We start from the raw sequence: 24,446 nt of genomic DNA on the forward strand, positions 1-24,446 counted from the left end.
TGTCTCACTCCTAGCATAAGATTTAGCACATGATACTCATATGATATAAACATAATGTTGATTAAATGGAGAACAAATGATTGAAATGTCAAAATGAAATAATTTGTATAATATTAAATAGCATGAGGAAATCAAATAAAGCAAGTGTTTTATTTTTGAACATGAATACCTTATCAGAGCAGCCCCCAATGATCTAGAGGACCTCTGTGTTCTCTAGGCTGCCTTTTGAAGTATTTAGCATTCAGAAATTTAAATGCTAAGAGGGCAGTCACATTTTTACTTTTGTTTTTATATCATCAGTATCTTTCATGAATTAGGCACTTAATTAATTTCTGTTGAATTGAATTGAAATGGCCAAAAACCTAAATTACTCTGGAAAGTGATTAGAAAAGGGATGAAATAAAGGCCAACAGTAAAAAAAAAGTCTTTGGATTTTCTATGGGTTTTAATTACCTACTCATTGCAGAACATTAACTTACAGGTTGTATATGTGTGCATACATATATATTCAACGTATAATATGAATACACATAAATATAGATGCACATACATATATGTATATTTGTCCATAGACACACTTGTGTTTGCATCAAATTCTTCTTTAGAAGCTGTCTTAATTTATTTTGAATACATACTCTGTCCTTATAATGGGGAGCCAGGAAAATGGTGATTCAGCAGGAGGCCACCTCCTATCATCAAAGTTGATGTAGATGGGTAAGCTTCTTTAGGGTGAGGGACTTTCAGAGATGCAAAGGAAATTGAAGTAGAAGAATAGTGAAGTTCCATTCATTTCAGCAAGGAACTACTTGCTAACTGGAGACTTAGAAGAGAAGGACTAGACTACAGGAGGAAATAAGGGTGAGATAAGCAAAAGGATCAAGAAGTCACAACTGGATTTTTAAGTGTGTTTACAAACCCTTGGAAATGTTGAAACCACTTTAATAGGGCAAGTTTCAAACATGCAAATGAGTTATAAAAGTAGTAATACAGCTATGCTTTGAGCTTTGTAAGGCAGTGATGAGTCAGACAAAATTGAGTTGCATCACTAACTTTTGCAAGCCTCCTAAACCAATCTCAACACAGTAAATTCTTAATAGTTCATATGTCAACACACCCCCACCCCCACTCATTGTTCATTTGAAGCCTCTCATGTTAGAATTTGTTTTAATATCAACTTTGTCTGGAACAGTTCGTGGCAGACTAAACTGATCTCTTTTTTTGACAAGGTTACAAGATAGGTAGATTAGGTGAATTCTCTAAATGTAACTGAGCTAGATTTTGTCACTACCTTTGACCAAATCCCTTATATTATTCTTGTGGACAAGAAGAAAAAAGTCAGCAAGATAATTAGGGACAATTAGGTGGTACAAAACATATGGAAAGACCAGACCCAAAGAGTTGTAAATGACATGATGTTAATTTAGAAGACAGTTTGGTGTAATGGATATACTGTTGGACATAAAGTCAGGAAAGTGAGTTCAGATCCGGGTCTACACATTTACCAGTTGTGTGACTCTGGGCAAGTCACTTGATTCTGTATTCCTATCTGTCAAATGAGGTCAATAATTAGTTCCTGTCTCCTAGGGTTGTTTTGGAGGGGTAAATTAGACAGACAATAGAAAAGGCTTTGCTTTAAATCACCATTTAACTATTAGTTTTGCTAGAAGAAATATTAGAAGAAATAGTTAAGCCATTGTCTGACAAAGGCAAAATTCAAAAGACCTCTCCTTCTAACAATGTTTGTCCAAGTCTAAGATAAAGGAATAGAAATAAGTGTAAAGCTAATATTACTGAATTTTTAAAATTCTAAATTTCAAAATATCACCTCAAGAAATGTCACACTAGTGAGGTATAGGTAGATAAAAATTAGAGAGGGTTTGTGGTTTAATATAAGCTGAAAGAGCCATATAGGAGCACTAAGCAATCTCAGTTTATATAAAGAGAGCCATGGTGTCTGAGATTAATGAGGAAATATCCCTGCAATACTCAGCTCTGGTTAGATTATGTCTAGAATAATGTTTCCCATTTTAGGCTTTACGTTTTAGAAGGGTTTTGATAAGGTAGAAAACATTAGAAAATATGTGAAGAAGAGTTGCCAGGATGGCAAAGCACCTTGAGAACATTTGATGTAATAATGATATCTAACATTTATATTTTATTTATTGTGGGCCAGGCACTGTGCTAAGACTTTAAAATGATCTCATCTGATTCTCCCAACAGACTGGGAGATGTTGTTATTATTCCCTTTTTAAAGATGAGGAAATGGAGTCAAACAGAAGTTAAGTGATTTGCCCAGGGTCATACAGTTAGTAAATGTCTGAGGCTGGATTTAAACTCAGGTCTTCCTGACTCCAGGTCTAGAGCTCTATCCACAGTGGCACCATGTTACCCCTATTATCCCAGTACCTTGGAATATTTTGCCTAATGCAGAAAATACTTAGTTTTCTTGGAATATCAAAGGCTATTACGTGGAAGGAGAAGCAGATTTACCTTGTTTAATGCCAGATATCAGAACTAAGTGGAAGTAGCAAGGAAAATGAAGTTAGGTTTGCTATAAGGGAAAACAATGAACCAAATACTTCCTAAAATATCTTTGCTATCCAGCGGCATGATGGACTGCTATAGGAGGCCAATGGCTTCTTCCTTGTTAGAAGGCTTCCATTTAAGACAGCAGGATAACTTGTCAGGTATGTTGTAGAGTATTCCTTTCAGATCAAACTCAGCTAAATGGTCCTTAAAGCCCTTCAGTCCTCTGGGATTCAGCCGTTTGCTCATTTTGTGATGTTATTTAAAAATGTATGAAGATGTGGTTGTGTTTAAAAAAAACAAATTATTAAAATCATTTTGGAAATACATTAATTTTTCATAATAATATAGATTCTCAATTAGTGGATATTCTTTATTTATAAAATAAAGGTTTTTCATCACATGTCCTTTAAGGTCCCTTCTAATTCCAAATCTATGGTGGCAGAACTATTGCCACTTTAGAATGATGAATCTATTCTATTTTTTTTAATGAAAAAGCAATCTTCAGATTTAGAAAGAATAGAAGACTCCATTATATATCTAATTCAAAAGCTCAGGACAGAAATAAACCCTAGTGGAAAATGCAATATCTCCCTAAGTGAGGGTTCATTACACACGTATTTAATATTTGTTCATGTCTAGGTCATCTTGCTAGAAAGCTAAAACTACCTTTATTGGAAAATCACCACTCTTCTTTCTGCATTTATATGTTACAGTACTGTCACCAATGTCAACTCCCCTACAGCATGGATTGTTCTATCACACTGTTCTTTATGATACTTTGGCAGAGAGAGTCTCTTTCATCTGTGGTTCTCTGCAAGTAACAGAACACAGAAACAGACAACTTTAAAATCACTTTGGTTCTATTAGATTTAGAGTTAATGTCAATAATATCATCTACCAAGATATACCCTTGCCAACCTGGTTTGCTTCAAGATGATCCTGGTGGGGCAAGGAACAACATATATAAAGGCTTATAAGGACTATTATTTAGAACTGGAAGGGTTCTTGGAGATCAATAGTTCTATACATAATTTCCAGATATGAAAAAGAAGATAAAGAGACTTGCTCGAATCCACACAGTCAATAAATGGTCACGACTAGAACAATGTGTCACTAGCATATGTTTAAATCACCAGTGTCCTCTTGGGCTTAGAGGAGAGGTTCAAGTCTGCCATATTTCTATCTGCCACATGAATCTTTCATTCAATCAAACTAGACCCTGGTAAATTACTAAATGAAGTTTCAGGTCTCTAAGATTCTAAGAATTTTGAGCTCTGACTTTCCCATTGCTCCCATGCAGAATTATAAATGAGTCTCTATGGCCCAGTTTTCTGACTAATTAATTAGAGCCTCTGCTAATCTAATGAGTCCAAAGTCATTGACAATGATGGCTTCTCAGCTCAGGTCAGAAATGAATTCTAGGAGACAGTGAGGTATGGAGTGACTAGACTAAGGGTTTAGGACCAGTTAGTTAGATGATAATCCTATTCTGTTCAATACTGGTCTGACCACATCTAGAGTATTGATTTACATTTTGGGAGCCTTTCTGTTTAGGAGGAACACTGATGAGATACAGAGCACACACAGAAGGCTATCAAGGCTGGTGAAGGGATTTGTGGGCATTTCATAGTTACTACTGGTGGAAGGAGACAGAAATGTTTGGCCTGGATTAAAGAGAAGACTTCTCTTCTGCAGGACACAATAGCTGTATTTAGGTATTACATGTTCTCTTCTGGGACCCAGAAAGTAAAATTTGGTACATTAGGTAGAAATTGCAAACAGTCAAATTAAAAAAAAAACACAGACAATGAGAGCTATCCAAAAATGTAAATGGAATGCCTTAGGATAACTGCATGCTAGAAATTTTGGAGAGCATATTTTTGTTCTACCATAGGTATGACAAGAAAACCCCCGAGGTCCCTCTCCACTTTCAGAATTTGTGTTTCTATGTCTTCTTATGTGAGAACTGAATGTATTTACTCCAGGGGGCTCTGGCTTTACCAGCACATCCTGAAGCATTAAAGCTGCAATCACAGAAAGAGTGTCTATTCTGGCAGCTTAATGGATATTTTCCTGAAAGAGCTAATCACCAGATGGCTCCAGAGCAGTTTCCAAGCCCCTTTACAGTAATTATCGAAGCTCTGGACACTACAAAAACAGCCTGGAGAGTACCTGGGACCAGGAAGTTGATGTGAAAGCAGGTGGTACAGGCCAAACAGTGGTTTAGAGAAATCCGGGCCTAGAAACTAAGGGCCCATTGGTAATATTTATGTCAGTGGATAGTAACCAAATTAGTGAGCTATTTGGGTTCAGAAAAAGATTTGGAAAAATTGTAGACATGACATATCTGTAAATAAATATTCAAAATACATAGTATCACCTTGATTACCTGGAACACACAAAGAGTAGAATGGTCTGGTTAACTGATTTTTATTGCTAATTTGGGATTTGAAGAAAAGTATTTTGTTTTTAACATTTTGATTGCAAATATTTTACAAATATTCATTTGACTTCCTTGCTAAGCAGAGTATAGAGATTGAGAGGGGTTCTTTTTTAATAACTGAAATATTGTCTTAAATATTCTTTTTGGTTTTTTGAAGCAATTAGGCTTAAGTAACTCGCTCAAGGTTACACAGTCAGATGTTTCTGGGTGAGTGGTAAGTGTCTGAGCCCGGGATTTGATCTCCAGGTCATCCCAACACTGGAGCCGGTGCTCTTACTCGCTGTGCTACCTGGTCACCCCCGTCTTAAATATTCTTAATTGCTACTAATAGAAGCTCACATTTATGCCAGGCTTTAAAATTTGAAAAGCACTGGGGGGCAGAGACAAGATGGCAGAGTAGAAGCATGACCTTCCTGTGGCTCCTTCTTCCACCTTCCCCAATCCATGTCAAAAGGGGACTCTAAACAAACTTTGGAGATTTACAACACACAAAATGACACAGAGAAGCTAACCTCCCACTGAGGAAAGGCCGGCAGGCCAGCAGGAATTGGCCAGCTCAGTGCTCTGGGAGCCGAGCCCAGCCCCAGACAAGGCTTTAGCCCCAGGGCGGGCCTGAACAGTCTCTGGCCAGAGGGACTCCAGATCAGCAGCAGCTGTGGCTGTTTCCAGATTTATCAACACACAGATGCTAAGGACAAAGTGAGAGGTCAGTGCAGTCTGGACTTTGGGACCAGTAAGTGGGAGTGCATGGCTTTTACCCCCGGGGCAAGAAGTCGCTGAGACACCAGCACAGCCAGCTAGTGCCACATGGCAGCTTCAGCTCCTGGCCTGCAGAAGGTAGGGGGACCAAATACAAGTCTGAGGGGTAATTGGTCTTGCTTTAACCTGCTTGGATCTGGATTGCAGTCTAGGGTGGAGGTCCTGGGGTGTGTGTCCAGCTTGGCAGAGCATGTGGAGACCTCAGAGAGGGCACCCATCTAATACCTCCAGCAGCTGAGAAAAACCCAGCATTTTAGACGAAAGCTCCCTTGTCTGGTGGCAGAGTCCTACTGTGGCAAAAAGCCCAAAAGTCAAGTAATTGAGTGGCAAAATGAGCAGGCAAAGGAAACAAAGTAGAAAGAAGATTCCAACATTACACTCCTATTTTGGGGACAAAAAGGAGCAAAGCATGGAACAGGAGGAAAACAGTGAAGTCAGAACTCCTGCACCAAAACTTCAAAGGAAAATACAAGCTGGTTACAGGCCATAGAGGACCTTAAGAAGCAGATAAGAGAAGTGGAGGAAAAATTGGGAAGAGAAATGAGAACAATGCAAGAAAATTATGAAATGAGAGTCAACAGCCTGACTGAGGAAAATAACACCAAAAACAGACTGAATCAAAAGGCAAAGGAGTCTCAAAAAGGCAATGAGGAGAAGAATGCCTTAAAAAGCCGAATTTGCCTGATGGAAAAAGAATCTCAAAAGCTCAATGAGGAGAATCATTTCTTCAGAATTAGATTGGAGCAAATGGAAGCTAATGACTTTATGAGAAATCAAGATGCTGTTAAACAGATCCAAACAAATGAAAGAATAGAAGGCAAGGTGAAATATCTCATGGGAAAAACCACTGACCTGGAAAATAAATGCAGGAGAGATAACTTTAAAATTATTGGACTACCTGAAAGCCATGACCAAAGTAAGAACCTAGAAATCATCCTCCAGGATGTTCACAAAGAAAACTGCCCTGATGTTTTAGAACCAGAGGGCAAAATAGAGGTTGAAAGAATTCACTGATCACCTCCTGAACAATATCCCAAAAAGAAAACTCCTAGAAATATTAAAGCCATGTTCCAAAATTCCCAGATTAAGGAGAGAATATTAAAAGCAGTGAGGAAGAAACAATTTGAATATTGTGGAAACACAATCAGGATAACCCAGGATCTAGCAGCTTCTACACTGAGGGATCAAAGGGCTTAGAATATGATATTCCAGAGATCAAAGGGGCTGGGCTTAAAACCAAGAGTCACCTACCCAGCAAAACTGAGTATCATGTTTCAGGGGAAAATATGGTCATTCAGTGGAATAGAGGACTTTCAAGAATTCTTGCTGAAAAAGCCAGAGTTGAATAGAAAATTTGACATTCAGATACACGAAGCAAGAGAAGCATGAGAAGGTAAACAGGGAAAAGAAATCATAAGGAACTTATCAAAGTTAGACTATTAACATTCTTACATGGAAAAACAATTATTGTAACTTATGAAACTTTTCTCAGTAGTTCAATGGACTTTATATATATATATACACACACACATATATATGTCTATATGTGAGGGTATATGGGCATATGAATACATATGTAAATGTGTGTATATATGTTTACAAGTATACATAGAGGGCACAGGACCAATTTAACAAGAAGGGATGATACTTAAAAGGTGAAATTAAGAGGTGAGAGGAATATAATTAGAGGAGATGGGGAGAGACACAATGGGGTAAACTATCTCATACACAAGAGGCAAGGCGAAATGGTTACAATGGAGGGGAAGAATAGGAAGGCAAATGGGAATGGGTCAACCTTATTCCCATTGAATCTGGGTTGAGGAGGAAGTGAAGTACACACTAAATAGGGTATCTCACCCTCCAGGAGAATAGGGGGGGAAGGGGATGAGAGGGGGGATGATGGAAAGGAGGGCAGGCTGGGGGTGAGGGAAGTTGGTAGCACCCACATTTGAAAAGGGACGGCATCAAAGTAGAGAATAGAACAAGTGGGAGGTGGGATAGGAGGGAGGTAAATATAGCCAGTCTTTTACAATATATCTACTATGTTGTTGTTTTGCATTAGCTACACATGTACAACCTATACTGAACTGCTTATTTTCCCAGTAAGTGTGGGTGACAAGGAAAGAAGTGAATGAATCTGGAATTGAAAGTTTTAAAATAAAATATTCAAATATATATGTATATATGTACATATATGTGTGGATATACTATTATTAATACTATCTTACATGTAATTGGGAAATAAGATATACAGACACTGAGGCATAGAGATCCACTGGAAATGTCGAAAGGGGTATGGGAGAAAATATGAGAGAGAACAGATTGGAGGAGGGGATAACTTGTGGGACTGCTATTTTGGGGCAGTCAGTAGGGGAAAAACGGGGAGAAAATTTGTAATTCAAAATCTGGCGGAAATGAATGATGTAAATCAGAAGTTAATAAAGCATTAAAAAAATTTGAAAAGCACTTTAGGTATATTTTCTCAATTTACTTTCACAAAAACGTTGTGGGATAGGCAAGACAAATATTTTTATTCCCACTTTTACAGGAGGAAAGTTGATATTCAGATATATAACATAATTTTTAACAGAGTCCTTTAGGTAGTGTCAGAGGATATACTCTAATGCATATCTTTTTGACTCCAAGTCCAGCATTCTAGCCATTATACAATACTGTCTCATATTTTATTGAATAAAAAAAAATAAAAACTAAGTGCATATTTAAAAGGTGTAGACAAACATTTTACTGACCCCAGAAAGATATTGGAAAGTTATTTATTCAGCAAGCTCTTGGTTTGGTTTTGTTAGCATTTGCCATTTTCTTATAAAAGTCAAATTCGATTAAATTTAATTTGACAAACATTTATTGTGCACCTAACATATACTGAGCATGATATATTTAAAGACCTTGAAATCTGGCTCCAGCCTACTTTCCTGGGTTTATTTATTGTTTATTCATTTCTCAGATTCTGTGATCTAGCCAAGATGGATGATTTGATATTCCCACAAACTCAGCATTTTATGTCCTGTGTTTTGTCTTTCAATTGAAATTTTTTTTTATTCCTGGAATGTCATTTCACTTTTTCTCTACCTCTTAAATCCTACTTTCCCTCAAGATTAAACTCAAGTGTGACCTCCAGTAAGACATTGTAATGGGAATGCAAATTTGGAAGATCTTCCCTGCCCCTAGGCTAAAATGTACCTGAAGCCTGGGGAGGGAGGCTTGTTTTTCAGTAGATACTTCTTGATTGGCCAGTGAGTCAATAAGGTTGTTACATTCTCTGAGCCAGGAGAAGGCTATATAAGCCCTGATGTGTAGCTTTGTTTTTGGGACTCACTTTGAGAAGTGTTCTGTGATTTGATCTGAATTCTGGGAAGCCGTTGTTGAGAGTCCCCCGGCTTTGAAAAACCCAGAATGTGGAAACCCAGATGTTGACTGGGTATGGATGTAATGGTTGGACAGTTTGGAAATCTGTCTACTTGATGTTTCTGTCTTGATAATTATGCCTGTATATTTTGAGGTTCAGGGTGCTGACCTTTTCTCCTGAACAAGGTAAACGATATATGTCTGACTGATTAAAGTAAGCTTGTTAACCCATTTTGAGTTGCTTTCCTTTAACAAAGCAGATCCAAGAACCTGTGGTAGCTGCAAACCCTGAGGACGAGCTTGGGGTGCTTGCTGCTACAGACGTCTTTCCTTATCTACTGGTTAGTGTTCTCTCTGTCCTCAAATAAATATGTATAGAATTACTTTTCTTTTATTATTTGCCTTTGATAAGTTTTGGCTATTTAAAAGCAAGGATTTTTTTAAAATTCTATATGTTGTTCCAAGCAAAATGCCCTGGATATAGCAGATGCTGAATAAATGTTTGTTATATTGACAAAAAAATGAAACAACTTTGCCTTTCAGTTAATTGGAACTTGATAACTTAAATTTCATGGGCAGGTCTTTCTAAAGGATATTTAAAAAAAAAACTCTTAATAAAATAAATAAATAAATAAAGTTTAAGACAAAATATTAAATTGGAATAAAATGAGAAGAAATTTTATCTCATTAATTTTTTATTCCTCTCTTTTGCAAGTTATTGTTGTATATCTCCTTCCTAAGCTCCTCATATCATGCTTGAAAAGTTCACTGTTTGTAATCTGTATTTATTATATTGGCGACTTCCCTTTTATACTTCTTCCACTAGAATGTTGTATCATTTGGTCATCAAATACATGGTAAATTTTGAGAATGGCCTCCCTCCACACGTCATCTTTGATTTATTTCTTTTGCCTGATCCAGTCTTTCCTCATAGAATCATAGGATCATGGTGTTCAATCTGAAAGGGCTTTGTACGTCATTGACCACAACCCCCTCATTTTGTAGATGAGGAAATTGAGGCAGACAGAATTGGTTTGCTGAGGGTCACACAACCAATATATGTTTGATACAGGGTTGACATTCAGGCCCTCCTCATTGCACGTACAACACCCTGTCCAGTGTGCCACCTAGATGTTTCCATGATACTGCTTAGTTTTCTTGAACTTCCCTCAGCTACAGAGGCTTTCAGAAAGTGGGTGAGTCCACAATGGAGAATTTTACTTAAATTTCTCAGCCTTAATCCTCCAGAAATTTCTAAATTGGGTGCTTTACTAATTCAGTTCCCAAAAATGAAAGAGAAAAGTGGAAAAAAATTTGACAGATTGGAAATGTTCCTGGTGGCTTCCCACCAATAAATTGTATCTGTTGTCAAAGAATCAGACTACCTCAGTACCAAGAGATAAATTAATAGCAACCTTACTATTAGTTGACACTGTATTTTTTACTCTGACAAAATATTAAAAATAAAGGAAAAGAAAATATTAACTTTTCTTCAATCCTGTGAATTCCTATTCTACTTTTGTAGGAATGGTAGTATAATGACAGACAACAGGACAGAGGGCCCTAAGAATTACAAGTTTTAGGACATTTATCAATATGAATTTAGTTGTTCACATAGGATGAAAAAGCAGGAATGAGTTAAGAGGTGTTAAACTCAATGGAAAGGATTCCTGTGGCCTGCACATTGACATAGAAAACCACAAATTAACATTATCTATGTTTAATTGCATTTGATGTATTTTGTTAAAAATTTCCCAATTTCATTTAATCTGTTTCAGATAGGTAGTGTTATAAGATCCCAGCAGCCACAAGCAATGAGGTTAACACTGATTTCCACATCACTGGAAAGATTATCTAGATGTTTGATCTCATGTATCTAGTGGAGCACCAATCCCAGGATCCTTTGGTTGCTCTGATACATAATGGGCAGTTTGCTTGGTGGAGGTGAGATAAGAGGGGAGTTAGTCCTTTCTAGTTGAGAATTTTTTCAAAGTAATAGCTTGAAAAAAAGTGATGCATCCAATTCGCCCAAATGTAAGGCCAAACACAAGGTTACCAGTAATATGGTATTTCACTATCTTCTTCTCTAGGTAGTAATGTTAAAGAAACTAAATTATAGTGGGGGAAAGGGCAAAACTCTACATCATTTCTCTTCATTTTCTGGAAAGAGAGAAACTCTGTGACTAACTTTAATAAGCTGAAGTTAGCCTGCTCATGTTGGGGTCTCTTGTGTGATCACAGCACAGATGTCTCCAGTTTTGCAAGAGAATTTTTTTCTGCAGTTAGAATGTGAAACTTCATGAGATTCCATGGTTGAGTTCAAACTGTGTTGGTGCAATGTTAGCAGCAGGTTAATTTTTAAAAAATCAATCAATCTAATCAATCAATTGGAACATACTGAGCATTCTTAATTTTTTTAGGGTTTTTTTTGGTGCAATGGGGAATAGAGAATTCATGGTTTTGTCTCTGTCTCCAAGTATCTTATATTATAGTTGGGGAGAAAAAAATAAATGTGTGAAACTAACATATAATGTTCAATAAATAAATGAATGACACATACTTAAAGTGCAAGACATTGTAACACTAGGTGTTTAGTTGTGAGGAAATAATTATAGATTTTAAAAGAGTGTAGAGAAGAAGCAATACAATTAAAATATTGCACAGGGCTTGAAAATCAACATCATATTTGGGGAGGTATGGCTAGATATAAACCAGAGTATTAAAAGAGGCAAAAAACCTCAATATAAGTAAAAATTGTGATATAGTCATCAAAAATAGTAATGGAACCTTGGGCTGCATAATGAAAAGGATTATGTCTAGAATGAAAGAAGGCCCTTTATGTTATCTTGGTTGGGCTACATTTGGAGTACTGTGTTCAGTTTTGGGTGCCTCATTCTTATAAGGACATTGACAGATATGAGTGATAGAGGAAGGTAAGGATGATGAGAGGATTCATTCTTTTAATTTAACCTCCAGTGAAATTTGTATTAATTGATAAAGATATTGAAAAATATGGTGATAAGGACAAATCATGGCATGAAGGGAGGGGAAAAAAAATTTCTGGTGATCTTTCAAGTCTCCATTGAAACATTTATGACTCTTCTGACACAGGTCATTCAGTCAATTCCAGAACCCACCTAATTATATTGTTGTCTAATGCATGGTAAAGTAGAAAGAATAGTAACTTTGGTGACAAAGGTACTTGGTTCAAAACATACTTCTGATCTAATAAAAATTATATTCCATAAAGGACTGTGGAAACACAGATTAAAAATTAATTTGATGCTAAATAATCTTATCTTAAAGAATGAATGGATCAAAGAACAAATAAATGATAGAGAAAATCAATGGCATCATTAAAGAGGAAGACAACAATGAGACAACATACCAAAATTTGTGGAATATAACCAAAACAGTACTTAGGGAGAAATTTATATCCCTAAAATATTTCATCAATAAAATAAAGAAAAATCTGATTGATGAATAAGACAAATAACAAAAACAAACAAACAAAAACTATAAAAGAAGAATTAAAAATCCCCAATTAAACACCAGATTGGAAATCCTGAAAATCAAAGGAGAAATTAATAAAATTGAAAGAAAGCCATTACACTGCTAAACAAAACTACAAGATGGTGTTATGGGAAAAAATAAAATGAATGGTCCATCGATTAAAAAAAAAGAATACCTATGACCAAACAAGAATTAGAAAGCATTATAAAATGCAAAATGGACCATTGTGATTGATTCAATGAAATTGAAAAGCTTCTGTACAAACAAAGCCAATGTAACCAAAATTAAGAGGGAAGTGGAAAATTTGGAAAGAAACTTTATAACCAATGTCTCTAATAAAGGCCTCATTTCTAAAATATACAGTGAGTTGAGTCAAATCTATAAGAATGCAAGTGATTTCCCAATTGATAAATGGTCAAAGGATATGAACAGGCAGTTTTCAGAGGAAGAAATTAAAGATGTCTATAAGCATATGAAAAAATGCTCTAAATCACTATTGATTAGAGAAATTCAAATAAAAACAATTCTGAGGTACCACATCTCACCAGTCAAATTGGCTAAGATGACAAAACAGGAAAATGACAAATGCTGGAGAAGATGTGGACAAATTGGAACACTAATGCATTGTTGGTGGAGTTTTGAACTGATTCAACCATTCTGGAGAGCAATATGGAACTATGCCCAAAGGATTATAAGTAATTTAATACCCTTTGATCCAGCAATACCACTTCTAAGGTTGTATCCCAAAGAGATCATAGAAATGGGAGGAAGACCCATATGTACACAAATACTTATAGCAGCTCTTTTTATAATGGCAAAGAAATGGAAATTAAAGGGGTGCCCATCAATTGGGGAATGGCTAAACAAGTTGTGGTATATGAATGTAATGGAATACTATTGTGCTATAAGAAATGAGGAATGAGGAGCAGATGGGATTCATATTTACCTGTAGAGGTTTATACAAACTGATGCTGAGTGAGAAGACCAGAACCAGGAGAAATCTGTACACAATTATAGACGCAACATATGTGTGACAGCCAACTTTGATAGACTGGACACTTCTCAGCAATGCAGGGTTATAAGTCAAATCCAAGAGACTCATGATGGAGAGAGATATCTATATTCAGAGAAAGAACTAGAGAGAGCAGAGTTTGAATGCAGATCGAAGCAAACTACCTGCTCTCTGTCTTTTACTTTTTTGTTTTTGTTTCTTCTTTCCCATTGTTCATTCCATCTGATACAATCCTTCTTTATAACATGACTAATGTCTAATGTGAAACTATTTACAGATCCTATACTTGATTGTATGCCACCATGGGGGGGGGAGAAAATTTGAAATTCAAGGAATTGTGGAAGTGAATCTTGTAAACTAAAAGAAAAGAAACAAATTAATAAAGACCAAAAAAATTTAAAAAATAAAATTCAACTCTTAAAAAATATCAAATTACAAATATAAAAAAATGAAAAGGGCAAATTCACCACCCATAAAAATGAAATTAAAGAAATTATTAGGAGCTATTTTGCCCAATACATACCAAAAAATAATAGCCATCTAAGCAAAATGGATGAATATTTACAAAACTTAAATTATTCAAATTAATAGAAGAGAAAATAAAATAATTAAATAACCCTATTTTAGAAAAATAAATTGAATAAGACATCAATGAGCTCCCTCAGAAAAAATCCCCAGGACTAGATGGATTCACAAATAAATTATACCAAATGTTCAAAGAACAGGGGCGGCCAGGTGGTGCAGTGATTAAGAGCACCGGTCCCAGAGTAGGGAGACCTGGGATCGGTTCCAGCCTCAGATACTCCACATCCACACAAAAATAACTGGCTGTGTAATCTTGAGCAAGTTACTTAACCCCAATTGCTTAATTTTTTTTTCAAAGAACAATTAATTTCAATACTATATGAACTATTTGGGAAATATAGGCAAAATTGGAGTCCTACCAAATTCCTCTTATCATATAAATATGATGCTGATATCTGAAACAGGAAGAACAAAAACAGAAATGAAACTATAGACCAACTTCCCTAATGAATATCGGCACAAAAATTTTAAATAAAATACTAGCAAGGAAATTACAGTAATATAACACATAGATCCTATACTCTAACCAGGTGGGATTGATACCAGAAATGTAGATTTGGTACAATATAAGAAAAAACTATAAGCAAAATTAACCATGTCAATAACAAAAAACCAAAGAAATCATATGACCCTCTCAATAGATGCAGAAAAAGCTTTTCACAGGAATCAACACTCCCTATTTAACAACAACAACTGGAAAGCATAGGAATAAATAGAGCTTTCCTTACAATAAGTACGGTAGTATCTATCTGAAACCATCAGTAAACATAATCTATAATGGGGATAAGCTAGAAGCCTTCCCAATAAAATCAAGGGTGAAGCAAAGATGTCCATTATCAGTACTGCTCAATTTTGTACTAGAATTTCTAGAATAAGAATAAGAGAAGAAGAAGAAATTGAAGGAATTAGAATATGCAATGAGAAAACAAAATTATCATTCTTTGCAGATGATATGATGGTATACTTGGAGAGTCCTAGAATATCAGCTTTAGACTAGTTGAAATAATTAATAACTTAGGCAAATTTGTAGTGTACAAAATAAACCCACATAAGTCAACAGCATTTCTATGTATTATCAACAAAGTTCAGCAGCAAGAGATAGAAAGAAAAATTCTATTTAAAATAATTTCAGACAAAATAAAATACTTGGAACTGTCCCTGACAAGCAAAACCTAAGGACTCTGAACATAATTATAAAACACATTTCACACTTTCCACAACACAATTATAAAACGCTATTCAGAAATAAACAACTGGAAAAATATCAGCTGCTCAAGGGTAGGCCTAGTCAATATAAGAAAAACAATAATTTTGCCTAAATTTATTTATTTATTCAGTGCCATACCAATCAGGTTACCAAAAATTTATTTTGCAAACCTAGAAAAAAATCATAACAAAATTCATCTGAAAGAACAAAAGGTCAAAATAATCAAGGGAATCAATGAAATAATATGTAATAGAAGGTGGCCTAGTAGTGCCAGATCTCAAACCATGTTACAAAGTGGTAACCATCAAAAAAATCTGGTACTGGCTATGAAATGGAATGGTAGATTAGTGGAATAGATTAGGTACACTATACGCAGTAGCAAATAACCATAGTAATTTAGTGTTTGAAAAACACTAAAATCTAAGCTTTGGGGACAAGAATTCATTATTTAACAAAACCTGCTAGGAAAACAGGAAAGCAGTTTGACAGAAACTAGGCACAGAATAACATCTCACACAATATACCAAGATAAGGTTAAAAAAATCAGTATATGACTTAAACATAAAGCATGATACCATAAGCAATTAGGGGAGCATGGGATATTTTACCTGTCAAATCTATAGATAAAGGAAGAATTTATGACCAAGCAAGCAATAAAGAGCATGATAGAATATAAAATGGTTAATTTTGATAAATTTGAAAGGGTTTGCCCAAGTAAAACCAATATAGCCAAGATTAGAGGGAAAACAGAAAGTTGGAAAACAATTTTACTGTGTCTCTGATAAGACGCTTGCTTCTCAAATATATAAAGAACTGAAGCAAATTTTATGAATACAAACCATCCCCCAAATGATAATCAAAGGATAAACAGTCAGTTTTTAGACAAACAAGTCAAAACTATCTGTAGTCATATGAAAAAATGCTCTAATCACTATTGATTAGAGAAATGCTAATTAAAGTAACTGTAAGTTGCAACCTCATTTCTATCAGATTGGCTAATATGACAGAAAAGGAAAATGACATACGTTGAAGAAAAACAAGGACACCAATGTATTGTTGATGGAATTGTGAAGTGATCCAACCATTCTGTAGCACAATTAGGAGCTATGCTCAAAGGGCTGTAAATTGCACATGGCGTTTAGACCAACAATACTGCTACTAGGTCTATATCCCATAGAGATTTTTAAAAAAGGAAAGGGACCTACATGTATAAATATTTATAGCAGCTTCTTGTAGTGGCACAGGATTTGAAATTGAGGAGACACCCATCAATTGGAGAATTGCTGAATAAGTTGTGGTATATGATTGTTATGGAATACTATTGTGTTCTAAAAAATAATGAGTATGATGCTTTCAGATAAAGTTGGAAAGACTTACATGTACCACTGCAATGTTAAATGAACAGAACTACAAAAACATTGTATAGAGTAACAGCAATATTGTACAATAATTAACTGTGAATGACTTAACTATTCCTAGCAAGAAAGTGATCGAAGACAAATCCAAAGGACTTAAAAAAAAATGTCATCCACCCACAGAGAAAAAAAAAACTAATGGAGTCTAAATGCTGATTGAAGAACATTCTCTCTGTCTGTCTGTCTGTCTGTCTGTCTGTCTGTCTCTCTCTCTCTCTCTCTCTCTGTCTTTCTCTCTCTCTGTCTCTCTCTCTCTCTGTCTCTCTCTGTCTCTCCCTGTCTCTCTGTCTCTCTCTGTCTCTCTCTGTGTGTCTCTATCTATCTATCTCTTTCTCTCTCTCTCTTTCCCTCTTTCCCTCTGTCTCCTCCCTGGAGGGAATAGGGAGCCAATGGACATGCATGAGCAGCAGTATGGTATTATTAGAAGTGTGCTTTAGGGATACCAATTTGAAACTTGCGTGGAGGAGGGGAGGAATGTGAATCAGGGAGACTAATCAGGAGGCATTTGTTATAACCTTGGTGAGAGAGAATGAGGTCTTGAACTAGGTATAATTTATAGGATTATTCTGAGAAATTTGCTTTGCAAACTATATATGTGCACACACTGCTTTGCAAATTATTTCTCTCTGGCTAAGATAATACATAAAAAGGAAGAAAAAAATGTCCTAAATTTTCTGAGTTGTTATTCCACTTTAGCAGGAATGATGGTGTAAGGATAGACAAAGTATCCTATGAATTATATATTTTGAGGACATTAAAAAATATACATTTAGCTCCTCACACAGGATGCATACATGTAGAAAAATATATTTTGTAATGAGGTGTATGTTTATATATAAATACACACATATGTGCATGTGTTAAGTAACATCTCACTATCTATCTATCTATCTATCTATCTATCTATCTATCTATCTATCTATCTATCTATCCATCCCTCCATCCCTCTATCCATCCATCTATTTATCTATCTATCTATCTATCTATCTATCTATCTATCTATCTATCTATCTATCTATCTATCTACCTATCTATCTATCATCATTATTTACAGCAAGGCATCATTATCCATAGAGTTCTAGGCCTTGAGTCAGGAAGACCTGAGGCCAGACACTTATTACTTGTGTGACCCTGTTTAAGCCACCTAACCTCAGACCCTTACTAGCGTTGTGACCCTGAGCAACTTACTTAACTCTTACTTGCCTCAGTTTCCTCATCTATAAAAAGGGGATAATAATAGCATCTACCTCCCGGGGGTTTTTCGAGGACCAAATGAGATAATTGTAAAATCCTTAGCACATTGTTGGGCACACAATAAGCACTTAATAAATGTTAGCAATTGCTATATTGAGATGTATAATTTGTAACACAGGTGTATATTTATATACAGACATATGTGTGTGTTTCTATCTACCTAGTATATCAAGATACTATCTATCTAGTATCTGTCATTGATCTATGGACAGCTAGATGGCAAAATGAATACAGTGCTGGACCTGGAGTCAGGAAGAGTTGAAGTAAAAAAATGGCCCCAAACAATTGGTAGCTTTGTTAACCCTGAGCAAGTCACTTACCCTCTGATATTCTCAGTTTCCTCATCTGTAAAATTGGGATAATAATACCATCTAAATCTCAGGATTGTTGTGAAGGACAAATAATAATTGTGACATGTCTGACAAATAGAAGATGTTAGCTATTTTTCATTTAGCTATCATCTTTAGCTATCAGTTATCTATCATCATTCCTAATATTATTGTAATTATTATTACTTTCTTTGGTTAAATAGTTTGTAAAGCAGTTATATGTTTATATATGGATGCATGTGCTCTATCTATCATTCATTTATCTATCAATGAGATCTAAAGATAGAAGGGGCCTTATTATCCAGCTCTTATCTTTCACAAGAAGCAACTAAAATACAGGGAAGGTAAGTGACTTGGACCAGGTCAAATATGTAATAAGTTTTCAGAAGTTAGATTTGAACCCACATCTTCTGAAGTGTAGAAACCAGTGTTCTTACTGTGCCTTAAATAGTTCCTTTATTGACATACATAATGATTCATAATTATATAGCACATTAAGGATTGCAAACTACTTCACACACATTTACTCATTTGATTCTCCACTAACCCTCTGAAGTACATGGTATAATTATTCCTCGTTTACAGAAAAAGGAATTAAGACTCAGAAAGATTATAACTTGCAGTGACAGCTAGGTGGTGCAGTGAATAGAGCAGAGGCCCTGAAGTCAAGAGGATCTGAATTCAAATCCAGTATCAGACACTTAACTAGTTGTGTGACCTTGGGCAAGTCACAACCCCAATTGCTTTGCTATCCCCCCTCAAAAAAAGAGAGATTATAACTTGCCCAGGGACATGAAAATGGTTAATACTTTGGCAAAATTCACACATTTTTTTTCTTTTCCAAATCTATTCTTTCATTTTTTTCTTAATTTGTGATTACCAGAGAAGATTCTAGTATGAAAACTACATCTGATGATGTAGATCAGAAACCATATACAAAGCATATTTAGTCTTAAAGAATGATGTGGGTCACAGAGAAGGTAGCAACAAGTGTCCATCATCTTGAAATCAATAAATGTCATCAGAATGGCATGGACCATGGTTTTCCTCATGCTAAGGCCTATGCTCTATGAGGTCATTGTACTTCTCTGTAAACTATATAATACTGTATAAATATGTGTACTTATTACAAAGAGGAAAATTTCTGTTTACCTCTCTTGGTCCTGGGTAGACAGTTTGTCTTATGATGCACACCTTTTTCTAAAATATAATTATTCCATATGTGTTCTGTTAACAGAATTTATTCTCACCTATACACATGATTCCCATAATTATTTTTATACTTTCTCAGAGCTAAGTTAATCACCCAAGCTATATTATATTAGGAGATATCTATAAAGTGCTTTGAACTTGTCATGCTTTTTCCAGTGAAGTTGGATAAAACAAATGAAAAGGCTACATTCTCTGCGTCCATGCCACTTTCCAGAATTTAATAGTATTTCACATGCTGAAGGTCAAAGGAACTATTCAACAGCCTCTGCCACAGATATGGATTATTGGAGAAGCATGGACATGTGCTTGGTTACAGCTGACCTGTGAGAAAGACTAGAATACTGGTCAAAAAGAAGCTCAGTATTAATGGTCTCAGTGATGTATTTACCGTGCTTTTATTTTGTGGTTTTCAGAAGTCACTGAACAAATATGTTTTGGATATAAAGTGATATAAAAAAATTAGAAATTACAATTATAACAGAAAAGTGAAAACCGAAATGGGAAAGATTTTCATCTTTTAAAAGGAAATATCATGGAAATTTTAATGATATGAATCCCTCCGGTCCCTAAATAATCTATGATTATGTATGTTTTGATTTTATTTCTATAAAGGGAAATAGGAAAATTTTCTTTCCAAAATATATCAGTTATAAAAATAGCCATAGTTATTCTAAGTAAAAGAGTAGAAATAGCATTCACATGATCAAAAAGCAGACTGAACTCTAGGTAAATTTCTAAAGACTAAACATAGTAAACTCTAAAGAGTGCTGGATTTGAGGGTAGGAGACCTGAATCTTAATCATGATTTTTTTCAATTACTTGCAAAATTTTGAAGATGTTTTTTCCTCATTCAGGACCTTAGTTTACTCAATTGTAAAATGAGAGGTTTGGACTTGATACACTCACTCTAATTTCCTTCAAAGCCAATATCCTGGTCCTGTTCAACAAAGATTAGGAGTTGTGCCAGTCTCATGTTCATGCTGGCAGTAATGATGCTTCCTCACAATGTAGTAGAAAAGCTGGAAAAGCTGTGAAACTCTGTATGGCTCTCAGAGAGTCAGCAACCTCAAATTCCTTAGTTCTTCCTCCTTCTGTATGGTAATACTAGCTCAGTGTCATGGACATGTGGATCATGGTGGAATATGCAATCAAAATCAGTTCTCATTTTCCCAACTCTGGTACAACCTGTCTCTTCCCTGAAATTACTGTATTTCATTGAGCTCTAATTCTGTGACTGAAACATAAAAATACCTCCTTATGGAAATAAGAAAAAAAAACTTATTTAGGTACTGTATACGGAATTTTACTTGGTATAGAATCAAGTCAGTAAAACAGTCCATAATTAAATGCTGACTATATGGTTTTGTCTAATAGATTCTTTAAAATGCAGATAGCCAATTAAAAGTACCCAAATTGCTATGAACCCAGGTATTCTCGACTATATATATACTTATGTGTATGTGTATACATGTAAATGTTTGTACATATGTATACATAATATGTGCACGTGTATATTATATGTGTATATATGCACATGTGCACATATGTCTAATACACACATATATCATGCATATATACATATGCATAAATTCATACATATGTACATATATACATACACAAATACGTACATGCATACACAAATACACACTCTTTCATTTCCCTGATCTCCATGGCATTTCATCCTATGAGTGGTCAAAGTAGTATATACAATATATAGTTTCACAACTTATTTCAACTTTTGCCTTTATTAAAGCCAGTCCTGAGAAGAAGTTTCATGAACTGAGGAGTCTGGTTTGGCTTGGCATGTGGCATAACCAATGGATACATTGTAGACTGAAGCTAAAGGCACCTGATGCTTTTTCTATTCAGTGTTCTCTCTCTGCCAAGTTTCTCTTCATACACCTTACTAAAGCTAGTTTCTAGATTGTAGAACAGGGTGAGGAGACTCAACAACAAGGTACTTCCATTATTCCACCAATTCATGTTTCTGACATTAAGACCTTTTGTTCAAGACATATTTCTCCATGCCATGTCTTATTACTGCCTGTTTCGTGCTTCCTCTATTATTCCCTTACTGGTCCAAATTCCTGTCACAACTCATAGTATTGGGAGTGAGGGGAGGCTTGGAGTAAAAAGAATGACAGAGTGAGGCAGAATTACCGGGATAATGAAAAATCCATGATTTAAAGTAGAGAAGGAAAAAGGAAGACAGAGCATTTCTCTACATTTCCTATATTTGACTTTTTCAAGTTTAACTTTCATTTATAGATTTTCTATAATAAGAAGCAAAATAGCATGTGGCTTCATAGACCAAATTTGGTGAAATAATAAAGAGTAGAAAAGTTCCTTGGGCATCCCATTATTGTGACTAAAGAGATATTTTATTTTGTGTCTACCTTCAAATTATGTCATTCCCCATTCCTCATTTTCTATTACAAGTGCATGAAAAATTTTAAGCAAATATATCCATGACGTAAGAGATGCAGGAACTGGAAATGACTGTCTTTCAGATATGCACATTTTCCAAAGTATTAAAAACCATTCAGCAGTGAGCTACACAGATAAAACTAAAATGTTTGGGCAAGGTGATGACAGTCACACATTATGTGGAAACAAGCCATTTTTTTTTTCTACAACAGCTAAAAGGAAAGGCTGCAAGGCATGTTGCTAGCAGCATCAGCCATTACTCCCTTCCTCTCCCCAAATGCTTTTAAATGCCAGAATGAATAGTTGGAACAACTTCTACTCTCCTAAGCTCCTCAGAATTGCTGTGTTTGCCCAGAATCATCAGAGAAGAACAAGAGTATCTATTCTTTGCCTAAGATCAACCCCTTCTTCGCAAGGGCCCCACAGAGAAAATAAGCTGGTCTGAATTGGTTCAGCTAATCTTTACTTGGTTCTTTTTACACCTTATCATTAAAGTGGGTAGAGATAAAACACCATTCTCTGTGATAGCATTAGTGATCACAGTTATTGCTATTAGAGGCACGAGAGCACATGCTTATCATTTCATCTTGTGTTTTAACAATTGTGTTATCATCCACATGTAATGTCACTTGGCATATATTGAATTGACATTTGGGATTGAGCCTCACTGTTTTAAGCTTCACACTCAGGAGAATTGAGGGAGTAAGAAGTACTGGACTTGAATAGTTTGTAAAATGAATTCCCAAGTAGAAAGTTCATTAAACCCATTTTGTTTGGAGTAATATTCTCCCCTGAGCTATTATGACATCTTTCCAATCACCTCTGTGTTTCTTTTCCATGCCAAGAGTGTGAATTGGTTGCTAGTGTGTCGATATGAGTTTAAATAGAATTTTTATTTATTGACTGAATTCTTTTAGCAATGAAAGCCATATTTGTGTAGTGAAAAGGGGGCCACCTTATAACCGTGAAAAAAGTGTAGTTAAGGCCTTCCTTTGATGAACACTAGCTTTGTAGCAATAGGCTAGTCACTTACCTCTCCATGCATCAGGCCAATTTCTAAGACTATAAGTTACAGAGAAGTTGCTGATCTGCAACAATGGAAGGAAATCCCACAATGAGAATTCCTTGTGCTAAGAAAATCATAGGTCCAGACCCCATCCTCTCCTCCAATCCCCAAAATAAATTAGTTATATCATTAAATTCAAGACCAATAGGCTATTAATAGCTCACATTTATATAGTACTTTAGGAGATGCAAAACACTTCACACACATTTTCTCATTTGATCCTCATAACAACTCTTGGAGGTAGATGCCATAATTATTTCCATTTTACAGAAGAGGACATTGAGTCAGACAGCTTTTAAGTGACTTGTTCAGCTGGTAAGTGTTTTAGGTCAGATTTGGATTAGTGATTTCCTGATTTCAGGTCTGGTTCTCTTTCCACAATTTAGGTTCCATATACCTAATGATAATTATTATTGGTTTTAGAATGCATATCACATGGATAATTCATAGGCAGAAATCAAATTAAACTGGAAGAGAATACACACACATATACATTATTACACAGACACTCACACACACACACACACACACACACACACACAGATACACATGCAGAAAAAGTCTTAGAAAAGTTAAGAAAACTACCCAGGGGAAATCAGGTGAGCCAAGTGGAAAAGGATAATTACAACATAGGTCCTCAGATACCAAATCCAAAGCTTTTTCCATAGTACTAAATCACCTTAATAATGTAAAAGAGTATGTGTTTATAGCCACTAAGTTTACTGTCCACTTTATGTAAAAGTGAAGGAAAAACTCATTTGTATAATATATGTCTATATTGTATGTGTTATTTCTGGAAGGATACCAGTAGTTATTTTTGACTAATCAAACATCCTCCTTTATCATGTACAAAACAAAGTCTACCTACGTAAAACAAAGAGGGCTGAATTTTGAGTCAGATGGATAGATCTGTATTTCAATCCTGACTTTCTCGCTTCCTACCTGTTTGCCCTTGGATAAATCACTTGGGCAAGCCACAAGGTATGACTTGTGTGAGTTTGGCAGATGATCATAAGACTTTTTTTGTTTCCTTTGCAAAAAGATTTGCAAAGCACTTTCCTAACCAAAGTCCAGTGAAGCAGGGAGTTTATAATTTTCCTCATTTTGCAGATAAGAAAATTACTTCACAGAGACGAAGAGAGGTTTAGCCTGCTCAAAGTCACCTAAGTACTAAATACTTGATCTAGGACTAAATCAAAACACAGAACCTCCTGCTGTACCAGGGAAAACACTTTATATCCTTTGTCATTTCTTTTTCCATCTCTTCCTCTCTCTCTCTCTTCCCCTCTCTCTCTCTCTCTCTCTCTCTCTCTCTCTCTCTCTCTCTCT

The sequence above is a fragment of the Petaurus breviceps genome, unplaced genomic scaffold (genome assembly GCF_028583685.1).
Source record: "Petaurus breviceps papuanus isolate PSGF00001 unplaced genomic scaffold, PetGlider_PUasm1.0 187, whole genome shotgun sequence".
Taxonomy (NCBI): Eukaryota; Metazoa; Chordata; class Mammalia; order Diprotodontia; family Petauridae; genus Petaurus; species Petaurus breviceps.